We start from the raw sequence: 24925 nt of genomic DNA on the forward strand, positions 1-24925 counted from the left end.
CAAAATATACAAAGAACCCTTAAAACTCAATCATATGGAAACAAACAACCCACATAAAAATAGACCAAAGACCTTAATAGGCATTCATCCAATAAAGTATACATATGGTGGATAAATTTATGAAAAGATGCTCCACATCCTATGTCATCAGGGAAATGCAAATTGAAACAACAGTGACTTGACAGTACAAACCTATTAGAATGGCCTAAATCTGGAAGACTGAAAACACCAAATGCTGATGAGGATGTGGAGCAGTGGGGACTCTCATTCACTGCTGGTGGTACTGCAAAACGGTACAGTCACTTAGGAAGACAGTGGTTTCTTATAAAACTAAACATACTTTCACTATATGATACAGGGATTGCACTCATTGGTATTCACTCAAAGGAGTTGAAAATAAGGATGCTTATAACTGCTTTATTCATAATTGCAAAAACTTGGAAGTAACCGAGGTGTCCTTGGATAAACAAGCTGCGATCAATCCAGGCAATAGCATATTAATCAGTGTTAAAGGGAATATAGGGCAGCCTAGGTGGCTCAGCGGTTTAGTGCCACCTTCAGCCCAGGGTGTGATCCTGGAGACCCAGGGTCAAGTCCCATGTCTGGCTCCCTGCATGGAGCCTGCTTTTCCCTCTGCCTGTGTCTCTGCCTCTCTCTCTCTCTCTCTCTCTCTCTCTCTTTTTCTCTCTCTATCTCTCTCTGTTTCTCATGAATAAAAAAATAACATTTTTTTTAAAAAAGGAGATGTATAAGCCATGAAAAGGTATGTAGGAATCGTAAATGCATATTGCTAAGTGAAAGAAACCCATCTGAAAAGACTACATATTGTAAGACTCCAACTATATGACATTCTGGAAAAGACAAAATTGGAGAAAATAAAAATCCCAGTGATTGCTTGGGAGGGGGGGTGAGGGTTAGGGGATAAGTTGAATAGGTGAAGCACAGAGCATTTTTAGGGCAGTAAAAATACTCTGAATGACATTATAATGCAAATTATTTGTCATTATACGTTTGTTCAAACTCATAGAATGTACAACATCAAGAGTAAACCCTAAGGCAAACTATGTTCTTTGGGACATTACGGTGTGTCATTGTAGTTTCACCCTTGGTGAAGAATGTACTATTCTGGTGAGCAACGTTGACAATGGAGGAGCCTATGCATAGGTGGGGACAAGAAGTATGTGGGAATTCTCTGTACCTCCCTCTCAATTTTGTTGTTCACCTAAAACTTCTCTAAAAAATAAAGTCTTAATAAAAAACTAAAATATATTTAAATTAAAGAAATATTACACATTTCCTTAAAACTCTAAGGTTATCAATATTCACCCAATATTATTATCCAACTAATGCAAAATGAACATAGTCTTCTATCTTATTTTTCTCTTTTAAATATCTGTAAATGTCCCCAGCATAAGGATTGTGCCTTTTCTGTATAGTGGGGAATGCTGTCATCTTCCAAGAAATGGAGATGTTTTAATTTGCATCATTTTCTAATTTAGAAGCATATATAAATGTAGAATAAATAGAAATGAGTTTTTCAAGTTTGTAAATACATGCATACAGTGAATTACTGATTTAACTAATGCATTAATTTAAAAGTCTCATGTATATCAGGCACTGTGCTTGGTTCTGGGAGTGTGAAGATGGAAGAGACTCAGCCTGTCTGAGGGAGGAACATATAAATATGTAATTAAAGAGTAAGTAATTGTGCCGTGTACTCACAACTCTGCCTAGAGTGGGATGTGAAACAAAAAACCCAGAAGACAGAAAACAACACACTTTTGTTGAGACATGGAAGAGCACTGGGTGTTTGTCTGCTAGGCAAGTGAGAGGCACACAGAGGGCATAGTTTTGCATAACCCGATATGTGTAGGTGGGCATATGTGTCCTAGGAATATCAAGTTGGTTGTGCATATATACCCTGTGGAGGTATGAAAGGTTTGGGAAATTAGTGTGCATCTGGAAAGTACAGTGGTGGGGGTGTGAGGATCAGTGTGGGCAGCTAAGCAGGGCTGGATGCTGAACAACCTTCTGTGGTAGAAGGTGATAGCAAACGGTTCAAGGACATGTAGGAAAGCAACAGTGGATTGTTGTTTAGAATATTTTCTCTAGAGACCCTTAATTGTATGAAACACACTGAGGGTTCCTGGAGGGAAGGTGGGTGGGAATAACTGGGTGATGAGCATTAAGGAGGCACCGGATGTAATGAGCACAGGGTATCATATGCAACTGATGAATCACTAAAACTCTACCTCTGAAACTAAGAATACACCCTATGTTAATAGATTGAATTTAAATAAAAATGTCAAGAAAAAAGAACACTTGTTCTGGGATGAGCGTGGTGGGTTAAATGGAGAGGTGTGAGATGGAGACAGAGAGATAGAGATGATTACAGTAAGGAAATTTTCCAGAACACTCGCACAAATAATGTATAAATAAAAATCTTGCATAGCTAATAAATTTTTGCATAGGTTCTGAGCATGATTCAGAGTTCTATAAAGATGTGTAATTTTGATGCAGTTTTTCCAAGATTTCCCATCCCTTGTTTTTCCCTTCTATGTAACTATTTCTCTTCAGAACTGCTTCTGTGTTAGACATTTTGGGGGCTGTAACTCTAGGAATGTATTTTGGCCTTATTGTCTTGGGAGATCACCACTCAAACCTGAAAGAGTAACAAACTTGCTTCTAAAGATATAGATGATTTTGCCACCACATAAAGAATGTGATACTTTAAAAAAAACAAACAAACAAAAACCAGATTTCTTCCAACTCTAAAAAGCCTGTGGTTCTTGATTATTTCAGCAGTGGCTCTCTGTTTGCCTTAAGTCAAAAAACAAGCTAGCATGTGAATCCAAGGAGTGAAGCAACTCCAGAGTCATCTGAAATATGCCAGGAGGGTTTAACAAACACAGTAATAAGGCTACACATATCCATGTTCTCAGAGCTACTTTAAGGGAAGTTTGTGGGATGATTATCATTCTGTGAAAACCCAGTACACTACTGCCTGCCGCCTCCTCCTCGAAACACATTTCCCGTGGGTGTATGACAAATCTGGTTGAACAGATAAAGTGCAGTCTTGCTATTACCAGCCTGGTTACATTGTAACTGCAATTACATCACAGGTTAAATTCTATCTTCATAAACATATGGTCAACCCCCCTGTTGTATCATGGCACGTCTCTATTAAATCTTATCTTCCATTGTTGGTATTAAAATGGAATTCCACTGTACTGTATTTAGTTAATCGTATGTACTTCAAATGATTTATAAATTTTTTGCATAAGTAACTCCCAGTTCAAACATTTTCAATCAATGCTTTATGTTTGGAATCTATTGTTAGCTTAGTGTTTAACTACACAATGTGAAAGTGTTAACATTTCTTGTTCAAGGCTTTTGATACTTGATGTCTTAAAAACATGCTGTTCAATAGAGACATTACACTTAATGAGGGGAAACATACTGTTCCTGGAATAGCCTTGACACTGTGCCAAATCATAAAGATGTTATAATACGTAATGATGAATTCTTTGCTCAATAGATTGACTATATTTCCATAGTATAGATTTATTAAAAATAGAATACTCATGATTTCAAGTCATTCTTGAGAAATTCTTGTGCAACTTCATTGATATTTTGACCTAGGTTTTTCCTACTTCAAAAACACATTTAAAAAAATATAAAATTTAAGATGTTACTTAAAGTTGGTGAAGTTGTCAATTGTGGAACAAGATTATTTTTTCTTATAAAAATTTTACCGGAATCTAAGTACTTTGCTTTTAAAGAATTAATGACATTTCTCTTAAGAGTGATCCAGACCAACTTATTTTTTGTTTCATAAAAGTAGTTCAGACTATTCCTGCTGGTTTTTCATTATAACCATGAATATCACTTAATTTGTTGTCAAGCTATTTTCTCTGATGGAATTTTTCTTCTGTGGCTTTTAGATAAACCCCAAATTACTATTTTCCACTATCACCAACTTCTTTATTAATTTTATTTTCTTCAGCCACAATATAATGCTTATCTTTTTAGATTTCTTTCTTGAGTTTTTCCTCTTTTGTCTTATAGGCAGCAGCTTCATGGCTCTTCAGGCATATTTTTCAGAAACTTGACAACTCTATCTTTGGAGTAGTCATGTGCTTGGTGAAAGAGGTCATTAAAAGTGACATAAGCTGATCACTGTACTGCTGGAAACCCCATATTTGCTTCCTTTGCACAGAGGACAGAGTCCACATTTTTGCCCTTATGCTGTGAACCCTCCCGAGCTCTGGCCCTTTCTAATTCTCACACTCTGCTCTCCCTTTCAGTCTTTTATGTCCCAGCCACACTGGGCTCTAGGCAGTTTCCCAAATATTGTGAGAATATAAACATAATGAGAATTATGTCTTATAAATTTTATCATTGAGATACATTACTGGAATTTGACATTTCAGAGGCAAAATATATGAGAACTAAAATTTTTAATTTGAAAAGTACAGTACCAGCTTACCCTCAAAACAACTGTTTATGCATAAGACTGAGGAGTATTTGGTCCCAAAATTGTACCGATACTCTTTCAGATATTTTGATCTGGATCACAATTTGATGATCTTTTTTAACATTAGGAGAACCTAGCTTTGAGTTTATTGATTAATTTTTTTAAATTCCTGAACACTTAACCCTTTGGCATGACAGCTCCTAGAACTGCCTTCTGATGCTGGTTCTGGTGATGAGTAGGCCAAGGAAATGGTTATGGTAATGGATAGCTGGAATGGAGAAAAACAAAAGTCAGAGACCTGGAAGATGGTTTATAAACAGGGACTTTGAGATCATCAAGAATAATCCCAAAGGTTAGGGTAGAAAAGAATAGTGCTGGCTGCTAAAGGTATCAATGACCTAGGTGGATGGCATCCCAGTGTCTTGACAGAGCAGGGCGTAGGAGAGGCTACTTAAGGGAAGTTCACTGGGCATCTATTTGTATGGGTATATTCCTCATGTTTTAATTTTCTGTATTTTATGGGGCTTTAACATTGAGGTGCATTCCAAGTCCTGGAGAGATTGTTTGTCTCCGGGCTAGCTAATTCCTAAGGATAAAGAGCTTGCCTGGGAGCATGCGTTTCATATGTATACCAACCACTTCAAAGCCCATATCCGCATCCTTCACTTTTAACTTACACCCCAAACCCTTATTTTTCCTCCCGCAAATTATCCCAGGAGCAAGTACCAGACAACTATGAACCACACCTGTAGTTCAGAGCCCACTAAAATGATCCACTCCTAAACTTACTCAAATTTACCTATCCTGCCTCACCCATGCCTTCTCTTGGAAGCCACTGTAAAGGCTTTGGGTCATGCTCTCCTCTCATTCTTTTTCTGCTTCCCGGTGCTTCCCATGTGGCCCTGTGATGTGTGACATGTTTCTTCCTCTTGGGAACGTGAGTAATAAAGCTTCTTTCAAAGGCATTAGCCTCTTTATGTCATACTTCAGTCACCTTTATGAACTAAATCCCAGGCACATTTACAACGCGGAGGTACTATATATGTCTAACCACAAAGAATTAGGCAAGAAAATTCAATAAAATGGTCTACTGTGCAGCTATTTATACACAGAAGCATGTTGACTTTGAAAACTGGCTTACTATATAAAAGAAACAAACAAAACAGGTTGTTTAAAACAGTGCACATGCTGGACCCAATTTTAAAGAGAAACCTTCGACATACATGGTATGAGACACAGAAACAAATAGCCTGTTATGAAGTATACACCAAAGAGGTAAGAGTAGAATTTTAGATCATTTATCTCTCTATCTGTATTTTCTAATTCTTTCCCAATTATGGTGGATCATTTTGTATAATTCAAAGTCTAGTTTAAAAGTGGTGTCACTTAACAACGTTTGCCCCTTTTGGGTATTAGAGCCTTGGTTGTAGTGACATAGGAGCCACTGGTTCCAGGTACATACATATTAAACAATGCAATGTGAGTAAGCCTTCAGCTTTTCCTAGAACCCATTTTTTTTTAAAGATTTACTTATTTCTTTGAGAGAGAGAGAGAGAGAGCCTGCAAGAGTGGGGAGGGAGGGGGATGGAGAGGATAGTCAGAATCTCAAGCTTACTCCCTGCTGAACACAAAGCCCAATGCATTGGCTCAGTTCCATTGACTTTGAGATCTTGAGCTGAGCCAAAACCAAGGGTCAGATGCTTAACTGACTGAGCCACCTGGCGCCCTACCAAAGTTTTTTTTGTGTTTAGGCGGTGGTGGTTGAGTTTGTCTCTAAACTTAGAATTAGGTGCACCTCAGTGGCTCAGTTGGTTAAGCGTGGTTAAGCCTATGCCTTCAGCTGATATCATGATCTCAGGGTCCTGGGTTTGAGCCATGTGTGAGCTCCCTGCTCAGCTGGGAGTCTGCTTCTCCCTCTGCAGGTCCCCCTGCTTGTGTTCTCTCTCTCTCTCTGTCAAATAAATAAATAATCTTTAAAAAATAAACTGAGAATTATATACATTTTGTTGTACACATCAATAGAAAACAAAGTATGAATTATCTAGTATATTTAGATAGGAGTTTCTACTTCTTCACTGAAAACTGGTTAAAACCCTTCATTGTGTAGGCTGTTTTTCTGGTTGTGTTCTTTTCATCTAGGTTGTAGGATCCTCTTTTGTCCCATGGCAGGTTTTGTTTGGGGTTTTTTTCTGCTGCATTTTATCAGGGCTCTGAGTTTCTCTGGTGTATTTTCTCAGCATTCTCTATCAGCATATTCATTTTGGAGGCTTGCCTTCCTTCCCATATGCTGTGCTCATAATGATGTTTGCCTTATGTGTTAACTCCTAATTTTGCTCTTATCTTTCTGTTCAACCAAATAGCTTTGTTTATCTGGGTGTGTAGTCCTGTGTATATTCTGTCTGCCAGCTACATACTTGTTAGTATCAGTATCCTATATACCCATGAAAGGAATACTTTACACTGTTTGTGTGGGTACACTTGAACTTGGGGTTGAGCCTGAAATGACCTTCTCACGGTTCAGTGTCTTAGAACCCCTGCGTGTCTCCCCGACAGTGGCACCTTATCAATATCTGCTATTATAATTAGGGGGTAACAACATAGCAAATCAATTTCATACATATAATGCAACCATTATAGATATAGTAGAGGAGTTAGTGGCACTTTTTTAATTGAATATTTAGGAGAGCTTTAGGTGTTTTTGTTTTATAAATATGCAAGAAATCCTAATTCTCAACGAACATGAGAGGATTTCGTAAACTGGAATAATAATATTTGTGACATTTGAAGTTTAGAGAATCTTAATGCCTTCCTCTTACTTCCTATTTACTCTGTAAAGTGGGGGGGTGGAAAAACAACCCAATTAGCTCAAACAGGAAACATTGAAATGCTATTTGGTTATTTTTTAAACGTCTGAGCTACTTCTTATCCTCCTGGTTTTACTAAAGCAGTACATAGTCTGGTTTTCCAACTAGTTGTTAGTTTTGCAGTCTCTTGATTGAAATAACAATTTTTGGTGAATTATGATTTATAGGAACTGTGGTATATGCCACTGAGTCTAGATTAGTTTTATATCCCTTGAATTGTTTTTTATGAATGCAATTTTTTGTATTTTAAAACATCTATAATTTTCATGTTTCAGCTAGCTATATAGTTAAGGTTATATATTTCTTGATTATGAAACAATTACAGTGCTTTCAGATGCATATGTTTTTCTTTCAAGTTTAGATCTCTATACTATAGTGAGGCTAATTTAGCTCCTTTCAATAAAATACTTTAAGGTCTTTTTATTAAAGCAGGAATTAGAATGATTATCATTATTTATAAAAAAAACTGCTTAATATAAAAGGAACTCCAAAGAAATTATAATCACTCTGTAAAATTGAAAGTAGAAAGCACTTAAAAATTCATGAGTATAAAATAAAATATGCTTCAATAAAAATTGTGTGCAGAGCCAATTTGTATTTTAGAACAGAACTTGTAATGTTCTCTTTGCATTTAAGCAATTTTCCAAAACAGAAAATTCTAATTAAAAAAATAGCCCCAAAGTAATGATAAATATATTTTCTCTGATTAATCAATAAATGTCTAATGAGGGTCAATAGTGTGTTCAGTACTATACTATGCTTGATTTGCCATTCACCTATGGAAATGAATCCTTTGGACTTGTGGTAGGTGCAATGTAAAATCCAATTCACGTGGCCCAGGGTATGGCACACAGTTAAGGGTTATCATAGTGAATACGAGTAGTATTTCTCAACAGGCTCACTATTGGCATTTTGGGTGGGGGTATCCTTTGTTGTATAGAACTTGAACATTGCACAGTATTAAACCCTGGCCCTGTAGGCCTTCACAATGATCAAGACATCCCAAATGCCCCCCTGGCAAATATTTCTGAGTGTTACAGCCCCTAACTGAGATCTGCTGGTATAGAACAGGGGCTGGCAAACTTTTTCTGTGAAGACCCAGATACTAAATATTTTCAGTTTTGAGGACTATGCAGTCTCTGTTACAACTACTCAACTCTGCTATTATAGCAGGAAAACAAGCACAGGCAATCAAAAAAAGAGTAGCTGTGTCCAGTAAAACTTTATTTACAAAAGTAGTTCATGGGCAGATTTAGCATGCAGATTATAGTTCGCAATGTAGGGGAAGTCCGCGGATTTCTACACAAGTAATACTATTTGAAATTAATCAGTGGTATTTTATCAGTCAAAAATAGTTTGACTGCAAATAATATGAAATCATATCTACTGTTTCTAAAGACAGGATGGTTTCAATCTTGGTTAATTGAAGGTATTACTGTCATAAAAGACCAAAGTACCAGGCAGCCCAGGTGGCTCAGCGGTTTAGTGCTGCTTTCAGCCCAGGGTGTGATGCTGGAGACCCGGGATCAAGTCCCACATCTGGCTTCCTGCATGGAGCCTGCTTCTCCCTCTGCCTGTTTCTTTCTCTGCCTCTCTCTCTCTGTGTCTCTCATGAATAAATAAATAAAATCTTAAAAAAAAAAAAAAGACCAAAGTACCTTCCTTCTTTCTACTTGTTATCCTCAGCTGTTTCATTACCTCCTCTTATTGTCACAAATGGATGCAATAATGTCACATGTTATAATAATGTATAGGGGAGAATCACATGTCTGCCTCTTCTCCAGGAAAACCTTTCCCAGAAGTCCCTGGTTGACCTGGAATTACACATAATCTCTATGGAATAATTATAATTCGAATTACTGGGCTGGAGAAAGATCCAGACCTACCACAAACTTGTGAATATGTGATATTTGAATGAATTGAGATTATGTTTAAGAGAAAGAACAGTGGGCTTTGAGGGAGTTAGTGGAGGAAGATGTCTGTGAGCCACAGTATTTGCCACATTAATTATCTTACATTTTAAATGTAATTCTGTCTTCAGTGTTACTTGAGACCATTTGTTTTCCTGTTTCCCATCTAGTCAAAGGAACATTTTGTGCATGTCTGTCTTTGATCAGAGGAGAGGAAGGAATGTGGACCAAGGTCCATTGATAACAGGTAATTTCTCTCCAGTATTGAAGAGCCAGTATAAAACCATGGTCTCCTGTTGTGAGAGCAGTAATACCAGTGTGTGAAAGATGATATTTCTATTTAGTTAACAAAGATTACTTGGTAATCCTTAAAGGACTTCTTACTTAAACAAGCTCCCCAATAATTATATATAGTTAGTATATCATCTGCTTTGTATTATAAGAACTGAAAATAATTTGTTTAAAAGCATTCACATGGAAATGTTATAATTATTTGTTTTAGTGCTAAAGGGAATACAGAAAACTGTCTGGTTCTTTCAGGCCTGTAAAGATGCTACCCTATAAATTCAGATGAAGCAGGTGATTTGCCAAGAGAATCATTTGTGTGCTGGAAAGTAAAGATATAACTAGAAACTGTTTTTTCTCACTTCGTGTGCTGTGTTGCCTGCATTACATCATGGCATTCCTGAAGCAAAGTGCCAGCTTTAAAGACCTTATGCTTGTCAGTAAGAGTGGCTCCAATTCAAGTTCTGAATTTTTCTTGGAACTCTTCCCGAATTTTGAGCTCTTTAAGCTGTCAGTATAGGGGTTGAACAAATACCCTTAGATGCACTTATGTTTACTTCAGTGACTAAAAGAATGGCATTGTAACATTTCATGGGCAAATTTGTTCAAGAAACCTTGTTTCATATCTCCTTCTCAACACATCAGCTGGGAATTGGTTGCCTTTTGTATGCCAATCATTTACTTAGTGTTTATTCAAAAATTATTAAATTCAAATCTCCACCTCAGAGATCTCAACATTCTTGTGAAAGAAAAGAATGAACAATTAAAATACAATGTGATTTACAGCATACAGGAGGCAGAAGCAAACATGCTCTGAGAGTAAGTGTGGGTCTGAGCAGGTCAAGAAATGAAACCTGAGTTGAGTCTCAGAGGATAACAGAGTAAATCAAGTTAAGAAAACAGAGAAGGAGCTTTTTTTGCAGATGGAGTGACATGACCAAAGGCTTAGAGGTGACAGAGAATATGGAACGTTTGGAGAATAGCTAGCAGTTCACCAAATCTATGGTTCACAAAGACTAAAGATGGATGCTGAGTAATAAGTCTTTTCTGGAGGACAATAAATATAATTGGAACTTTATCCTTAGGCAATGGGAGTCATCAGAGACTTTTCAACACAGAGTGACGTGATGTAATTTCTATTTTGGAAAAAATCACTAAGGTTATAGAATAGAGGAGGGATTAGAGGGGTCGAAGAACTAATATGACAGTCAAGAGGCTGTTTCAATAACTTAAAAAAGAAATGATGAGTGCCTTGATTAAGACAGTGGCAATAGAGGGAAAAGAAGTGGTATTTGTGAAATACTGGAGACAATTATTTTAGACTTGAGCTTTTTGATACAGTAGGTAAGAAAAAGGAAAGAAATTTTAAAAAAATGACTTCTCCATTTCTGACAGGGCTTGATAAGGAGTGGTTCTACTCACTGAGGTAGGACTATAGGAGTTGGACCAACCTGGGGTGGGGGGGAGAGGATGAATTCACTTTGAAGCACTTGGAAACCTAGTAAATGATTGCATATAGGAAGCTGGAACTCAAGCAGGAATCCTGAGCTAGAAAAATAGATTTGGGAGTTTTCAGCATCATGTAAGCCACTGACACAAATGAGGCCACTTAGAGACTGTGTATAGAAAAGGAAGAAGTGAAGAACAAGATGCCAAGAGGGTAGAGGAAGACCAGGGGGAGTGGTCCTTGAAGTCAAGGAAGAACAGTAATAATTAATTAACAATTAAATATGCGGAGAGACCCAATAAGGTAAGAATTGAAAAGGGATCACTGGATATTTTAAGGTTATACATTTATTTTTATTTAGATAAGAAATGTCTAATCATTATGTAAGTTGAAATATATATATATACACGCATATATATATGATGAAAGCATATATATATACACATACATATATATGTGTATTTATATAATGTATAATTTAAGAATTGCCCTAAATCCCATTGCCCAGCATAACTACTGCTAAAATTTTGATATATAGCTTTCCAGACTTTTTCTATATGCAAATATATTCTCTATATCCAGATATGTCTATATATAACAAAATGAGTTCTTACTATAAAAATATGAAGCACTGCATGAATTTGCTTATCATTCTTGCCCAGAGACCATGATAATCTTTTCCACATCTTTCCAATTTTAGTATATAAGCTGGAGAAGCACATGGTGTCCATTGAATTAAGCAACTAGAAGATCATTTGTAACTTTGCAAGGCTAATTTCAGTGGAATGGTGAGGGCAGTAGCCAGATTGTTGTGGGATGGGGAATGGGTAGGTAGTGAGAAAATGGAAAAAAGCATCATAGACCACCCTTTCCAGAAACCAGGCTGTAAGGGGACAGGAAGTATAGAATGTCAAGAGAGAAAGATGGTAGAGAGGGGTTTTTTTGTTTGTTTGATTTCTGGTTTGAGGAGATTTTGTTCTTGAATTTTGCTTGGTTAAGACTTTTCACTGACTTGAAGGAACCAGAAAAGGGGAAAGAATTGAGGATATAAAGGAGAGATTGTGATTTATGGAGTGAAGCCTTAGGAGGCAGGAAAAGATGAGATGTAGGAAAGAGAAAACAAGCCCCATCTTTAATAAGGCAATTGGGAAGGAGGTTAGAGTGGAGAAAGATCTTGAATAGCTTGCAGATGGTTACCTGAAATGATTCTGGTCATCTTAGGATGAAATGGCTTATCCTTACATGTATTCAGTTATTTGCTGAAGACTTTTAGAACATGCATGAACAAAGAACTGCTATTTTGGATCAGATCCATCATCTAAGAGTGGTGCCAAGAGATGCATGTTAGAAAGGTCTAATTTTCTCTGACAAAATGAAAAGTCAGGAATATTCTCCAAGTGTTTTAGTTACCTTATATAATATATTTGGAATTTATTATCCATGTATTTCTTTTTTTAATAAATTTATTTTTTATTGGTGTTCAATTTGCCAACATACAGAATAACACCCACTGCTCATCCCGTCAAGTGCCCCCCTCAGTGCCCACCACCCAGTCACCCCCCACCGCCCCTTCCACCATCCCTAGTTCGTTTCCCAGAGTTAGGAGTCTTTCATGTTCTGTCTCCCTTTCTGATATTTCCCACTCATTTTTTCTCCTTTCCCCTTTATTCCCTTTCACTATTTTTATATTCCCCAAATGAATGAGACCATATAATGTTTGTCCTTCTCCGATTGACTTATTTTACTCAACATAATACCCTCCAGTTCCATCCACGTCAAAGTAAATGGTGGGTATTTGTCATTTCTAATGGCTGAGTAATATTCCATTGTATACATAGACCACAGCTTCTTTATCCATTCATCTTTCGATGGACACCGAGGCTCCTTCCACAGTTTGGCTATTGTGGACATTGCTGCCATAAACATCGGGGTCCAGGTGTCCCGGCTTTTCATTGCATCTATATCTTTGGGGTAAATCCCCAGCCGTGCAATTGCTGGGTCGTAGGGCAGATCTATTTTTAACTCTTTGAGGAACCTCCACACAGTTTTCCAGAGTGGCTGCACCAGTTCACATTCCCACCTATTATCCATATATTTCTGTAAAACTACACGAAGCCATATATTTTCTTAACTTGTCTGCCCTCTGAGACTTAATTACATACAAAATGAAGTATTTAAATTAGGAAAGTTGAATTGCATATTAGGAAAATAAAACACAGATTTGGAACAAATCTTGGTTAAATTCTATTAACCTTGGCAAAATGACTGAACATCTTGTGGTTTTAGTTCCCTTATCTGTAAAATGGGGATGTGATCATATTGACCTAACCAAAATAAGAAGATTGCATAAAGTGGTACATGTGAGGTACCTGAATAACAACTGCTCAGAGTAGGTGCTCAGCATGTACTGGTGACCTCACACATTGCTCTCTTGCACACATCTTGGCTCTCCCAGTGATCAAGGGCTCCCATTCAGTCTGGCATTAGGATTTGATAATAGGAACATAAAACTATAAGTAATGATAATAAACTTTGGCCAGTGGCCAGGAATTTTCAATGAAATCTTTGTTGATGTGAAATTATGAACTAAATGGGAGGAATTACTAATTTGAAATGTACAGACAACAGAAACTCACATACATTTCCTAAATTCCATTGGACATTTTATTTTTGTATTTACAAAAGCATATCACCTGAAGTAATTTTTGGCTAATAAGTACATAGTTATGCTTGTGACCAGAAGGAAATATTTACTGTATGTGTTTTTCACATATGATTTTCTTTATCAATAGGTATGACATGGTGATTTATCAGGAGGCATATGTGCTGAGTAACATAGATGCACAGATATCAATCCTTGCTATAAAATAATTCTAAGCAAATATAATGTCTATATGTGCTATGACTTTTCAAGACTGACAGTTCAGTAGAAAGGGGCAAGGATAACAATGCAGAGGAATTACCTCGCATTTACTGTAGTTCCCACCAGATGCACATCAGTATCCATATACATTAGACCTGGTGAATAAGCCACTCTCAGGAGGTAGGGATAGAAAGCTTCAGTCATCTCTCTCTGAGTTTCTGCAACTTAACTCCTTATTAATTCAGCACACATGCAGATTTAACTTTGACTTTCAAAATAAAATATAGTAACTCACTAGAGCTTGCTTAAAAAATACATGTCCATAGGTACTAATTAAGTATTCTTATAATCACTTAACAATTTAAAATGTCTCTTACCTAAATATCTGCATTTATTTTTTTAATATTGTATCTTAATATTATGATTACTTCGTTCTCTTGACTCTGTCCTTGAGTTGCTGGAATGCTTTTTCATAATCTGGCTCATTTTTGTTTTGAGCACTTTTCTAGCAGCAAATTAAAAGGATATTGATTATTTCCCCATTTTTTCTGTTGCACTAACTACTCAATATGAATAGTTTCTGTTTTTACAATCTGATGAGGCCGAGCAATTCTCACCTCACCAATGAGCATTAAGCAAGCTTGAAACACCTTGATGTTTCCCATAGCACTTGTCTGGGCCTTGTATACTCTGGATGCTTAGTACACATGCACTGAGTGAATGGATGGATGATCAAAGATTGAAGGAAGGAGGAACTAGAGCATGTGGAATTTGACTTCTTTCCTAGAATATTGAAGGCATTCTGAGGGAGGAAAAAACACTTTTTGTTTAGTTTTTCAGGTAAGTGGCATCTAAAGCAATGTGTTCTCCGTTGAATAACCCTGCATAAGAGCATTAGTATTGTATTTTAGCTATAGTTATCTTTTGTGTGTATGATTGTGAGACTTGAAGTTGGCAAAGAATCAAGTCTGTGAATCCTCTTAACATTTTTACTAAATACCCAACACTGTGCTAATCATTGTGAAAGGGTCAGAGTTCCCGTTCCTGAGTATATTAGAGAGGACAAAACTTATATAAAGCAGATAGAGAACAACACAAGGTAATTCATGTTCATGCAATGAACTGCCGGGACACCTGCACCCCGATGTTTATAGCAGCAATGTCCACAATAGCCAAACTGTGGAAGGAGCCTTGGTGTCCATCGAAAGATGAATGGATAAAGAATATGTGGTTTATGTATACAATGGAATATTACTCAGCCATTAGAAATGACAAATACCCACCATTTGCTTCAACGTGGATGGAACTGGAGGGTATTATGCTGAGTGAAGTAAGTCAATCGGAGAAGGACAAACACTATATGGGTCTCATTCATTTGGGGAATATAAATAATAATGAAAGGGAATATAAGGGAAGGGAGAAGAAATGTGTGGGAAATATCAGAAAGGGAGACAGAACATAAAGACTCCTAACTCTGGGAAACAAACTAGGGATGGTGGAAGGGGAGGAGGGCGGGGGGTGGGGGTGAATGGGTGACAGGCACTGAGGGGGGCACTTGACGGGATGAGCAGTGGGTGTTATTCTGTATGTTGGCAAATTGAACACCAATAAAAATAAATTTATTTTTAAAAAGTAATTCATGTTCAAACTAGATATTGTATAGTAGTCATTCTAATTAGATGGAATACAATGGAATTCAGAGAAAGGCAAAGTCATTAGAGCCTTAGGGACAAAAGGCAATTTGAGTGAGTGAAGAGAAAGAAGACTTAAAAGATACTTTGGTCCAATCTGTAGAGCTTATAGAGTCCTTTGCAAAAAATTCAAGTGAAACTTGGCAGTGAGTGAAATATCAAAGCAGACCTCACTAGTTTAATGAAGGAAGCCCCAAGATTTTTCTAAACAAAAATGACACCCAGTTTTAAAACATAATAACTAAAAACTAGTGATACAGTTAAAATAATCACATGTATTTTTAAATATGTAAATTAAAAGAATCCTGACTATGAATTATGTTTTCTAAACAATACCAAAATGTTGCCTGTTTTAAGTTGCTAGTAAGCACTGAGCAAAGAATATCTCTAAAATTATGTCTAAGAGATATTTTTAAATCTATTTCTAAGAAAAGGATTCCACTATTGAAAAGATTAAAAAATAATAAAAATTTGAAAAAAGGAAAAAAGATAATTATCTGAATCTTATTTTATATGTACGTATTAATCAAACATTTTTGAAGGACATAGACCTGACACCTTATTATATTCTATAGATGGTAGAAGAGAAGTAAGGGGCATCTGGGTGGCACAGTCGGTTAAGTCAAACTTTTGGTTTCGGCTCAAGTCATAACCTCTGAGTCCTGGGATTCCGCTGGGACTGCTCAGCGTGGAGTCCACTTGAGATGAGCTCTCCTCCTTCCTTTCCTCCCTGCCCTACTTGTGCTGTCTCTCTCAAAAAATAAATGAATTAATTAAAAAACGAAAGCAGTAAAAAACTTGATTTGTGCCCTCATGAATTTATAACCAAGTTGGTTATGTAAAACTAATGTCCATTTCTTTCTCTCCTTTTTAAAGATTTTTGTTTATTTATTCATGAGAGAGAGAGAGGTGGAGACATAGGCAAGGGAAAAGCAGGCTCCCTGGAAAACCATGATCCTGCCCTGAACCGAATGCAGACGCTCAACCACTGAGCCACCCAGGCGTCCCAACTACGGTCCATTTCTTAATAATGAGCCACTTTAAAAATATAATAATAAGCTCCTCTGTTACTGACTATAAACCCAGTAGCAGTTTAAGGGTTTGAGAAAAGATGATATGGGAAGATGTCAATATTTGAATGTGGGTTGATGAGAAAGAGGGTGTTCCAAGGTTGGGGCTTTGGAAAGTGGCATGATCCATGGGTTATAATGTGGTCCAAACCTGATGGAAACAGATTTTTCATAAAGAAATAAGATCCAATAGACTGTGGTCAGAAAGTGGAGTGCCAAGCCATGCTGCAAAGAGGACTTAACAATATTTTGTGGAAGAGAATTAAGCAATCATTTTGGTCTTTTAGAAAAGAAATGAATCAGAAGATCAGTTTGGGCTGAATTATATTAGAGAGTGAGGATAAAAAGAGCAATTTGGTGGCTATTTTCCTGTAATCTGAATATGAAATGTGAGATTCCGGTGAAGATAAGAGTTATATAACCATTGCATATGGAATTCTAATTAATAGGAGGCTGGAAAGACATAGAATAAATTAACTGCCAGAGAAGCTGTGTTCCTATTAAATAATTTGAAGTCACTTTTAGACTATATAAAGATACTTCCTCAAAATATCTTATGTAAAATATTAATAGTCTTACTTTCAGTGTTTGGAATCTACTTCCCGAATCTGATTTGCAGTGTTGCTGGATGATAGCAGATAGGTAGAAAAATATTTCCCTTTGGTCAAGTATATTTTGTTTAGAAAAACTTGGGTCCTTGTTGGGACTTTGGAAATCTAACAGAGCATACAGAGTAAGCACTACCTACCTGCATATCACATATTTTTACGCCCAAATGGGAAACAAGCCATAATTTAGAAGTAGATTGAGTTTCTTTATGCTACAAAATGAATTTAAATGATGAGACTATGAATGCAGTGAAAACAAGGAAATGAATTTGACAGATACTAGTTTTCATTTTGAATTTCAAAGTACTGACTTTCTATTAGCATACTCCAGGAGTAGTGAATTTCTATTAAGTTGGCACTTAGTTTTAAATTTTATGAGCATGCTATTGTATGTATAAAAACCCATTTCAGTAAGATATGGACATGGTTATTTCTTTTTTAATCAGTGGGCTCTAGGCTACATATTATTAGTTTAAACTTGTCATCCTGAAAGTCTTGAGGCTGTGGAGCTTTCTTCATATATTCCTTTTTGGTGAAGTTTTTTTTTTTTTATTTGAGTAGAAGAAATAACAGGCTCTGAAAAGAATATAATAGTATTTTCAAAAAATATTAAGGTATCTTTTAGTAGGCATTTATGCTTAGACATGAAGTGTTATTACATCCTTTTGAAATCATTAGAATGATATTTTTGTTCAGTAGCATATTGTTTGTTAAATGTTTTGTTAAGAAGTATGGACTTACCATAAATAAAGGTCTTGAAGATATTGAAATACTGAAGCGTAATGTTAAACTTCGCTCTAACAGTGGCAGAGCTAACTGCCCCACCCCCAAGATAACTGCAAATAGCAAGAACAGTTGGAAATTATACATCTCTTCAATTTTGAATAAAAATGATGATAGATCCTATAATTGCAACTGTGACTTGCATCTTGGGTCATCTCTCAGTTCATGGAGCCAGGGCTTTGAATGGCTATTATGTAAAGGACTGTGGTGGTCAATATGCTGCCTCTTTGTAGTCAAAGTGAGAGGAAATGAGCTCAAACTGAGCAAAGTTAATGGAGGAAAAAATAAGAAGCAACACTTTACCATAGTTAAGCCACTAGGCCAGGCCATTTCTAAAGGATACCACATGAGGAGTGCCCAATACCACTCTCACCCACCTTCATTTGAGCCTGGTTCTATTGCAGCAGAGTGTATTTTGCTGGGAATTATTGTGACTTCTACTTTGTAGAGATATTTTGAAGGGTTATCACATATCCTTCCCTGTCTTTGTCTCTTACCTTCTACTCCTGCCTGTCATATTTACATACACACATATTCTCCTCAACTCCAGAAAGGAAGCTCCTCTTACAATAGGGTACCTAGGTATGAGAGGTATCTTCATTAACAAGAGAAAATTAGAACTACTATTGTGTTTCAGATAAAATAATGGGGAAGCATTTTTAGAGTCCTCAAATAATTCAAGTTGTTTAGGAAAATAACCATTTCTTTGGAAATTCTCTATTCTCTATTTATTCTCTATTAAGCATGTATTGGTTGACCTTCATTTCTGCTTCTGGTGAACTGAGGAAGGTGACCCTCTCCTGCTGTTACTTTACATTCTTCACAGTGATCACTACAATGGCAGTGATTCTAGTAAGAGAAGGTGACTCCCAGGAGAACCCTTGGAACTTTTCAAGAGATTGGGGGTTGGTTCATGTGTGGTTTGAAAAAACCATGTATGATTTAAACACGATGCTCTACTTTCCTGTTGAGAATCATTTCAAGGCCTTGAATCCCCTAAAAGTGTAAATATCTTTTAGAAAGGTATAATAACCACAACAATTAGAGTGGTAATTGTAATAATAACAGAGGTGATATTATTACAGGTCCTAGAGTCGACACGGAGATGTCCCATGTGTTCCTGATCACCATGCCCCTGCTGACATGCATGGTTCTGGTCTGTTTACAACAGTGGTTCTCAGAGTATGATTTCTGGATCAGTAGCATCAGTCTCATCTGGAAATTTGTTACAACTTGTTAAAAAAATGCCCCCCAAGAATGCAAATTCTCAATCCCACTACACACCTAATAAATCTCAAACTGTTTGGTCCTGGAAGTTTGTGTATGAACATACCCTCGAGGTGATTGTGAGCACACCCAAATCTGAGAACCACCTATTGCTGCCGTAAAAACTTAGCACAAACATAGCTGCTGAAAACAATACAAATTTATTGCCTCATCGTCTCCAAAGGCCAGAAGCCCAAGCGAACTTGGCTGGGTTCTGTGCTTAGCATCTCATAAGACTGAAACCAAGATGTTGAAGGGCTGTGTTCCTTACTGGAGGTCCTTGAGAAGAATCAACTATAAATTTTACTGAGAGTTTTGGCCAAATTTAATATCTGGTGGCTGTAGTGCTGAGGCCACATTTCTTTGCTGCCTTTCAGCCACAGGCCACTCTTAGCTTCTAGCTCTCAAAATCTACCTGTATTCCTCTTTCTGCTTTCCTATGGCCGCCTCTAGCAACAGTGGGTTGAGTTCTTCTACAATCCTCTTCCACTCTGCCTGACATCCTTTTGCCCTTCCCCATCCTCTTCTGCACCACCTGCTTCACCCATATTCTTGTTTGCTACATCTCTGTGACTTCTGCTATATCTCTTTTCTATTAGCGCTCAGCTTTACATCGGGTCCAATTAAATAATACAGGATCATCTCCTTATTTTAAAATCTAGTGATTAGAGACCTTAATTATATCAGCAAAGTCCCCTTTACCATGTAATGTAACCTATTTACAAGTTGAACACAAGGGACCAAGGTCAAGGAGGTCAAAGGTTTACTGGGTGTGACTCATCACAGGATCTTTTTCTTGGCTTTCCAGGGTGTTATGTTGCTCACTAGCTGGGCCAGCCTCATTGCGTACATCCCATTCTTGCCTCAAGGGACCAAAGGTATCTGGGAGAAACTGAACTTCAGGACCTGCTTTGTCTCACCAGAAAATGCAGCCACACATGTATCAGGACACCTGCCTTATGTGTCTCCCTTTTTTATATATTTCTTTTCATCCCTCCTCTTCCCCTCCTACCCTTGTTCTCTAGAGAGGCTGGCTCCTAGTTTTTCCATTTCTGTCCATATCTCCATCTTCCTCCCTAGTTCAGAAGGCCTATAGTGGTGCTGGCATTAAACTTATCCTAGGAATTCTTCTTTGGAAGCAATAAGACATAGTGGTTGTAAGCACAGATGCTAAAGCAAGGCAGTTTAGGTACAAATTTTGTGACCTTGGGCAAGTTTCTTAACCATCTCATACCTCAGTTTCCCTATGTATAAATGGGTGATAATGAAAATGTGAGGTCATTAGCCAGTATTGTTATTGCTCATGAAAGTAACAGTATGATTCAGTATTTCTAGGCTTGATTCTTGAAATGTTGAAGAAATTTAGAAAATTTTCTCCTTTTCATGTCTTTTACTTTCTTTTTTTTAAAAATATGTTTTACATTACTAACAAAGCTTTGTTTTTAACCATCTTGCCCTAAAGGATCTCCATGGGTCCCTACCCCAATGGACATGTTGAATTGGACATTCACACACACAACATACAAAGAAGTAAAACTAACACTTTTTGCATATGTGATTATTTCATTGATTTTTCAGAACAAATTCATGAATTATGTGAGAGTGTTACCATCCTTATAGCAAGGAAACTGAAACTTAGGTTAAGTAATTGACCCAATTTCATATGTGTGGAATAGGTGAATAAACTCCATTCATCATTATTAACTTCTGAATTTTCCTGTCAACCAAAGCTAGCCTGTCATCTAATAAAGCTTTACAGAGTCTGTTGGCAGTAGTGCTTACTGTTGGTGAAGAGAGATTTGTAAAGAGAATCTGAGGCTGGAGCCCTATAGAGGGAAGGCAGGTTTGGGTGGCCTGCTGAGCAACTGGAAAGCATCCCGGACCATTGCTTTGCAAAAGAACAGTAAAAGGAATGGTGAAAACTTGGAAGGGTGAGGCAAAGAGTTAAAAAGATATTTCCCAGGACGACCTGGAAAGAGTGTTCTGCAGGGAATTATATACTCCATTAACATATTTATCATATGAAGGCATTCTCTGGAATAGGCTACCTTGAGGAATTTTCTTTCTATCAGGACACAGTCCAAAGAAACAAGGCATTTGACCCTTGGCTATTAAGTGACCTGATTTTACTCTAAGTTTTCTTTTTGTTAGGTTTTGATTTTTGTGTTGTGAGTTACAAATGGTTGCTAGCATCTTGGCCCAAGCTGCTTCTTTACCCCTGTGGAGAGAGTCTGATATTACCTAAGATACTACCCTACAGACCATGTTAACACCTTTCATGGATAGGCAATTTGATATTTTCATACTTTTCAAGAAGAAAATCTTCTCAGAGATTAAATAAATTGCTAAGAGCTTGTTCTTGGGCTTATAAAATCATAATATATAGAAGAAGACAACTATGCTATCTTTCATTACAGTGTCTGTTTTTTATTCTTTGACCGTGTCCAGTCACTTTTCTAAGTCTCCTTACCAAAAGCAAGTAAAATGAATGTTTTTTTTTTTTCCTTTCAGTTTAAAGCATTGAAAAATGTGTTTGCTTCACAAAGAATCACTTGTGGGCAAAACAGACTACATTAATTGTACAGATATGTAGTATGGATTTGAGGCAGTGTGTCATTACATCCTTGGAAAGATGAAAGGCAGGGGTGTGTGATTTGTTTTCTTGCCTTCTCTTTTGAGTCAATTTGGTTGTTCCACTCAGAGGAGTGTCAATCTCAATTTTTTTTAAATTAATGAATGCTTTCCTATTCCTCCTAGAGATTAAAAAAGTTGCCCATAGAATATACTTAAAATTTGGAGAATAATAACTAGTATTTCCAGAAATGTTTTCTATCTACTAAGTGATTTAATCCTCACAACTCTATAAAACACTTACGCTGGTTTTTCATTTGAGGAAACTGAGGCTCAGTAAGTATAGGAAATGTGGACAACCTCACAGTGTTGATTAATTATAGGACTTCAATTCAAACAAAAGTGTATTTCCTACCATTCTGTTAGCTATTGTTGAATAACAGTTAATGGCAAAATCTCAGTGATATACAATAGGAAGTGTTTAATTCTTGATCCTGTTTCTGAGGTTTGATTGGGAGCTGGCTGACCAGCATTGGCTCAGCTGGTTTTGGCTCCAGCTGCACCTTGGATTCAGGTTTGCTCCATATGTCTTTCTTCCTTTTTGGACTAGTGGGCTATATCTGACGCTCATCATGTACAGGAGGCAGTAGCAAAAGAGGAAAAGCTAACCACACAAGCATATTTCAAAAATCTATTCAGATTGTATTTCATAACATTCCACTGCCTAAAGCCCAGTGTCCATGAAATGGGGGAAATAGTCTCTTTCATGGAGGAAAGGGATAGAAGGAGGAGTGACTATTTACTGACCATTTGATCTACCTTCAAAGCCTATGTCTCCTTTGCCCTTCTGAATGTATACATATTGAAAGCATAGGTGGGATGACACTCTCAGTTGGGCATCAGCCATCTTCTGTATGTTTGTCATGGGGGTCACACATGTCATTTCTGCTAACTGACTGCAGTTGCTCCGTCCTATGCTCTAGAGGGTATTTAACTATGTTTCTCTTCTTTGACACCATCTGTCATTACTAGCACTGAAGGGGAAGATCATCAATAGTTGGATCTAGTAGACTAGATTATGACATTAACCTAAAATAGAACCATTTTTTTTCTGGTTTATGCAATTTCAATCATCTAAGGACTTTGATGGGGGAAATGTTTCTAATACAAGTTCTAGTACATTTGGTAGAAAGTAATCAAGTGTGTGCCCCAATAGCAGGACAGAAACTCTTCTTCTAGCAGCAACCGATTGGAAGGATTACACTAGCCCAGGGAGTGCAGCCAAAGGAGCTTTTCACTTTCCTTTACCTCAGGCTTAATAGCTAGCTGGAAGCTAGGATGCTCCTCAGAGGCAGTGCGATGGGAATCTTACATGTCAACATCCTGCGTTATGAGGTAGAAATTTTGCAGTACTCATTCCTCATGCATGGTCCTTCATAGTTTGGATATTAAACCAAATTTTGAAACTATTATAGAGTAGAGGCAGAATTCCTAGCTTCGGTCCAAACCATATCAAAAGCTTAATGGCTGGAAAAGGCCACTGAAAGTTTCTATGATTCGGTTTTCCTCTTTAAGAAATTAGTACCATATAACTCTTCCCTGCCTTTTGCTTTTGAATCTTACCTGTGTCACAAGAATTGGCTAAAAAGATTAATCCCCAAAGGAATAAATTAAGTCAAGTGTTTTGCCCAGCAACTCTTATCCTTTCATGTTTAGATTTATAAGGGCTCTGCAACCTTCAGTACTCTTTTTTAAAGATTTATTTATTATTTATTTATGGTAGACATATATATATATATATATATATATATATATATAGAGAGAGAGAGAGAGAGAGAGAGAGAGGCAGAGACACAGGCAGAGGGATAAGCAGGCTCCATGCCAGGAGCCTGACGCGGGACCCAATCCTGGGACTCCAGGATCGTGCCTTGGGCCAAAGGCAGGCGTGAAACCGCTGAGCCACCCAGAGATCCCCAACCTTCAGGACTCTTAAGTCTGCTTCTTGGCTTACAGATGGCTTGAAGTCTTTGTTCATTGTTTCCCATTTCTGCCTGGTGCATGCTGGTATCTCTGATGTGACTATCCTAGCATTTTTGTTTCTCAACTCAGCATATTTTGAGTGTCATTTCTTTATGGTTTTGCACTGGAATATCCATAAGAGATTTTATGTGCTTTCCTTGGTCCCCCAGCTTATATGCATGAACAATTCATGTAAAAATGGCAATTCACTACACAGTCTCACCTAGTACCTTTCACTATTGTGTTAAAATGACCTCAGTAGGAATGTCTGGGTGGTTAAGCAGTTAAGCATCCCCCTTTGGCTCAGGGTGTGATCCCGGGGTCTGGGGATTGAGTCCCACATCGGGCTCCCTGTGAGGAGCCCGCTTCCCCCTCTGCCTGCATCTCTGCCTCTCTCTCTGTGTCTCTCATGAATAAATTTAAAAATCTTGAAAAAAATTTTTAAGATTAAATTACCTCACTACTGGTTATCCAGCTTCTCTACAGGACTTCCTTGTACATCATCATTTATTTTGCTACTCATTATTCCACCAGAGCTTTAAAAAGGCTTTCAGTGAACTTCCTCAGAAACTTGCAATAACTGTGTCATAGGATCTGGACCAAGATCACTTAGGTAGATCTGGCTGCAGTCGAGACAGTGATATCGTGTGCATTCAGAAAGCATCTGGCATTTTCATCCTTTCACAGCACAAGAAGGTGTGCTGCCCAGCAGCAGAATTCCGTGCATGTCAGAGCTATCATTTGGCAGTTGGTAGTGTGAATGGGAAATGTGTAAAGTGTTTTTAGGTTTTTGGAGGACAGGCAGCTTATCTGTGCCAACTATTGTTGTGAAGGAACACAAATCTAAATCTGTCTATATGGTTGGATCGCTGCACTTGGTTTATTTAAAACATGGCATTTGGAGAGAGGTAAAATACCAGCACACTGTGTCTTCGCCTTTTTTTTTTTCTTCCAAAGAAAATTTGTTTGGTGTATTTGCTGTCGCAGTGCAATAAAGAGGCATGTGCCTATTGTGACAGACCTTCTTTGTACTGTTAATTTTAATAGAAATAATCATCTACATTGATTTAT

At 37.4% G+C, this 24925-nt stretch overlaps 1 protein-coding gene and 1 non-coding gene across 4 annotated transcripts in view; one reads left to right on the forward strand and one right to left on the reverse strand.

The window, feature by feature from the left end:
- The window catches only part of CTNNA2 (catenin alpha 2), a 1087920-nt gene that overhangs the window by 119120 nt on the left and 943875 nt on the right, over positions 1 to 24925 (forward strand). The window lies entirely within an intron of this gene.
- Positions 11601 to 11703, reverse strand: LOC121492257. Its single transcript, XR_005988166.1, has one exon. It is a non-coding gene; the product is annotated as a U6 spliceosomal RNA (small nuclear RNA).

The sequence above is a fragment of the Vulpes lagopus genome, chromosome 5 (assembly GCF_018345385.1).
Source record: "Vulpes lagopus strain Blue_001 chromosome 5, ASM1834538v1, whole genome shotgun sequence".
Classification (NCBI taxonomy): Eukaryota; Metazoa; Chordata; class Mammalia; order Carnivora; family Canidae; genus Vulpes; species Vulpes lagopus.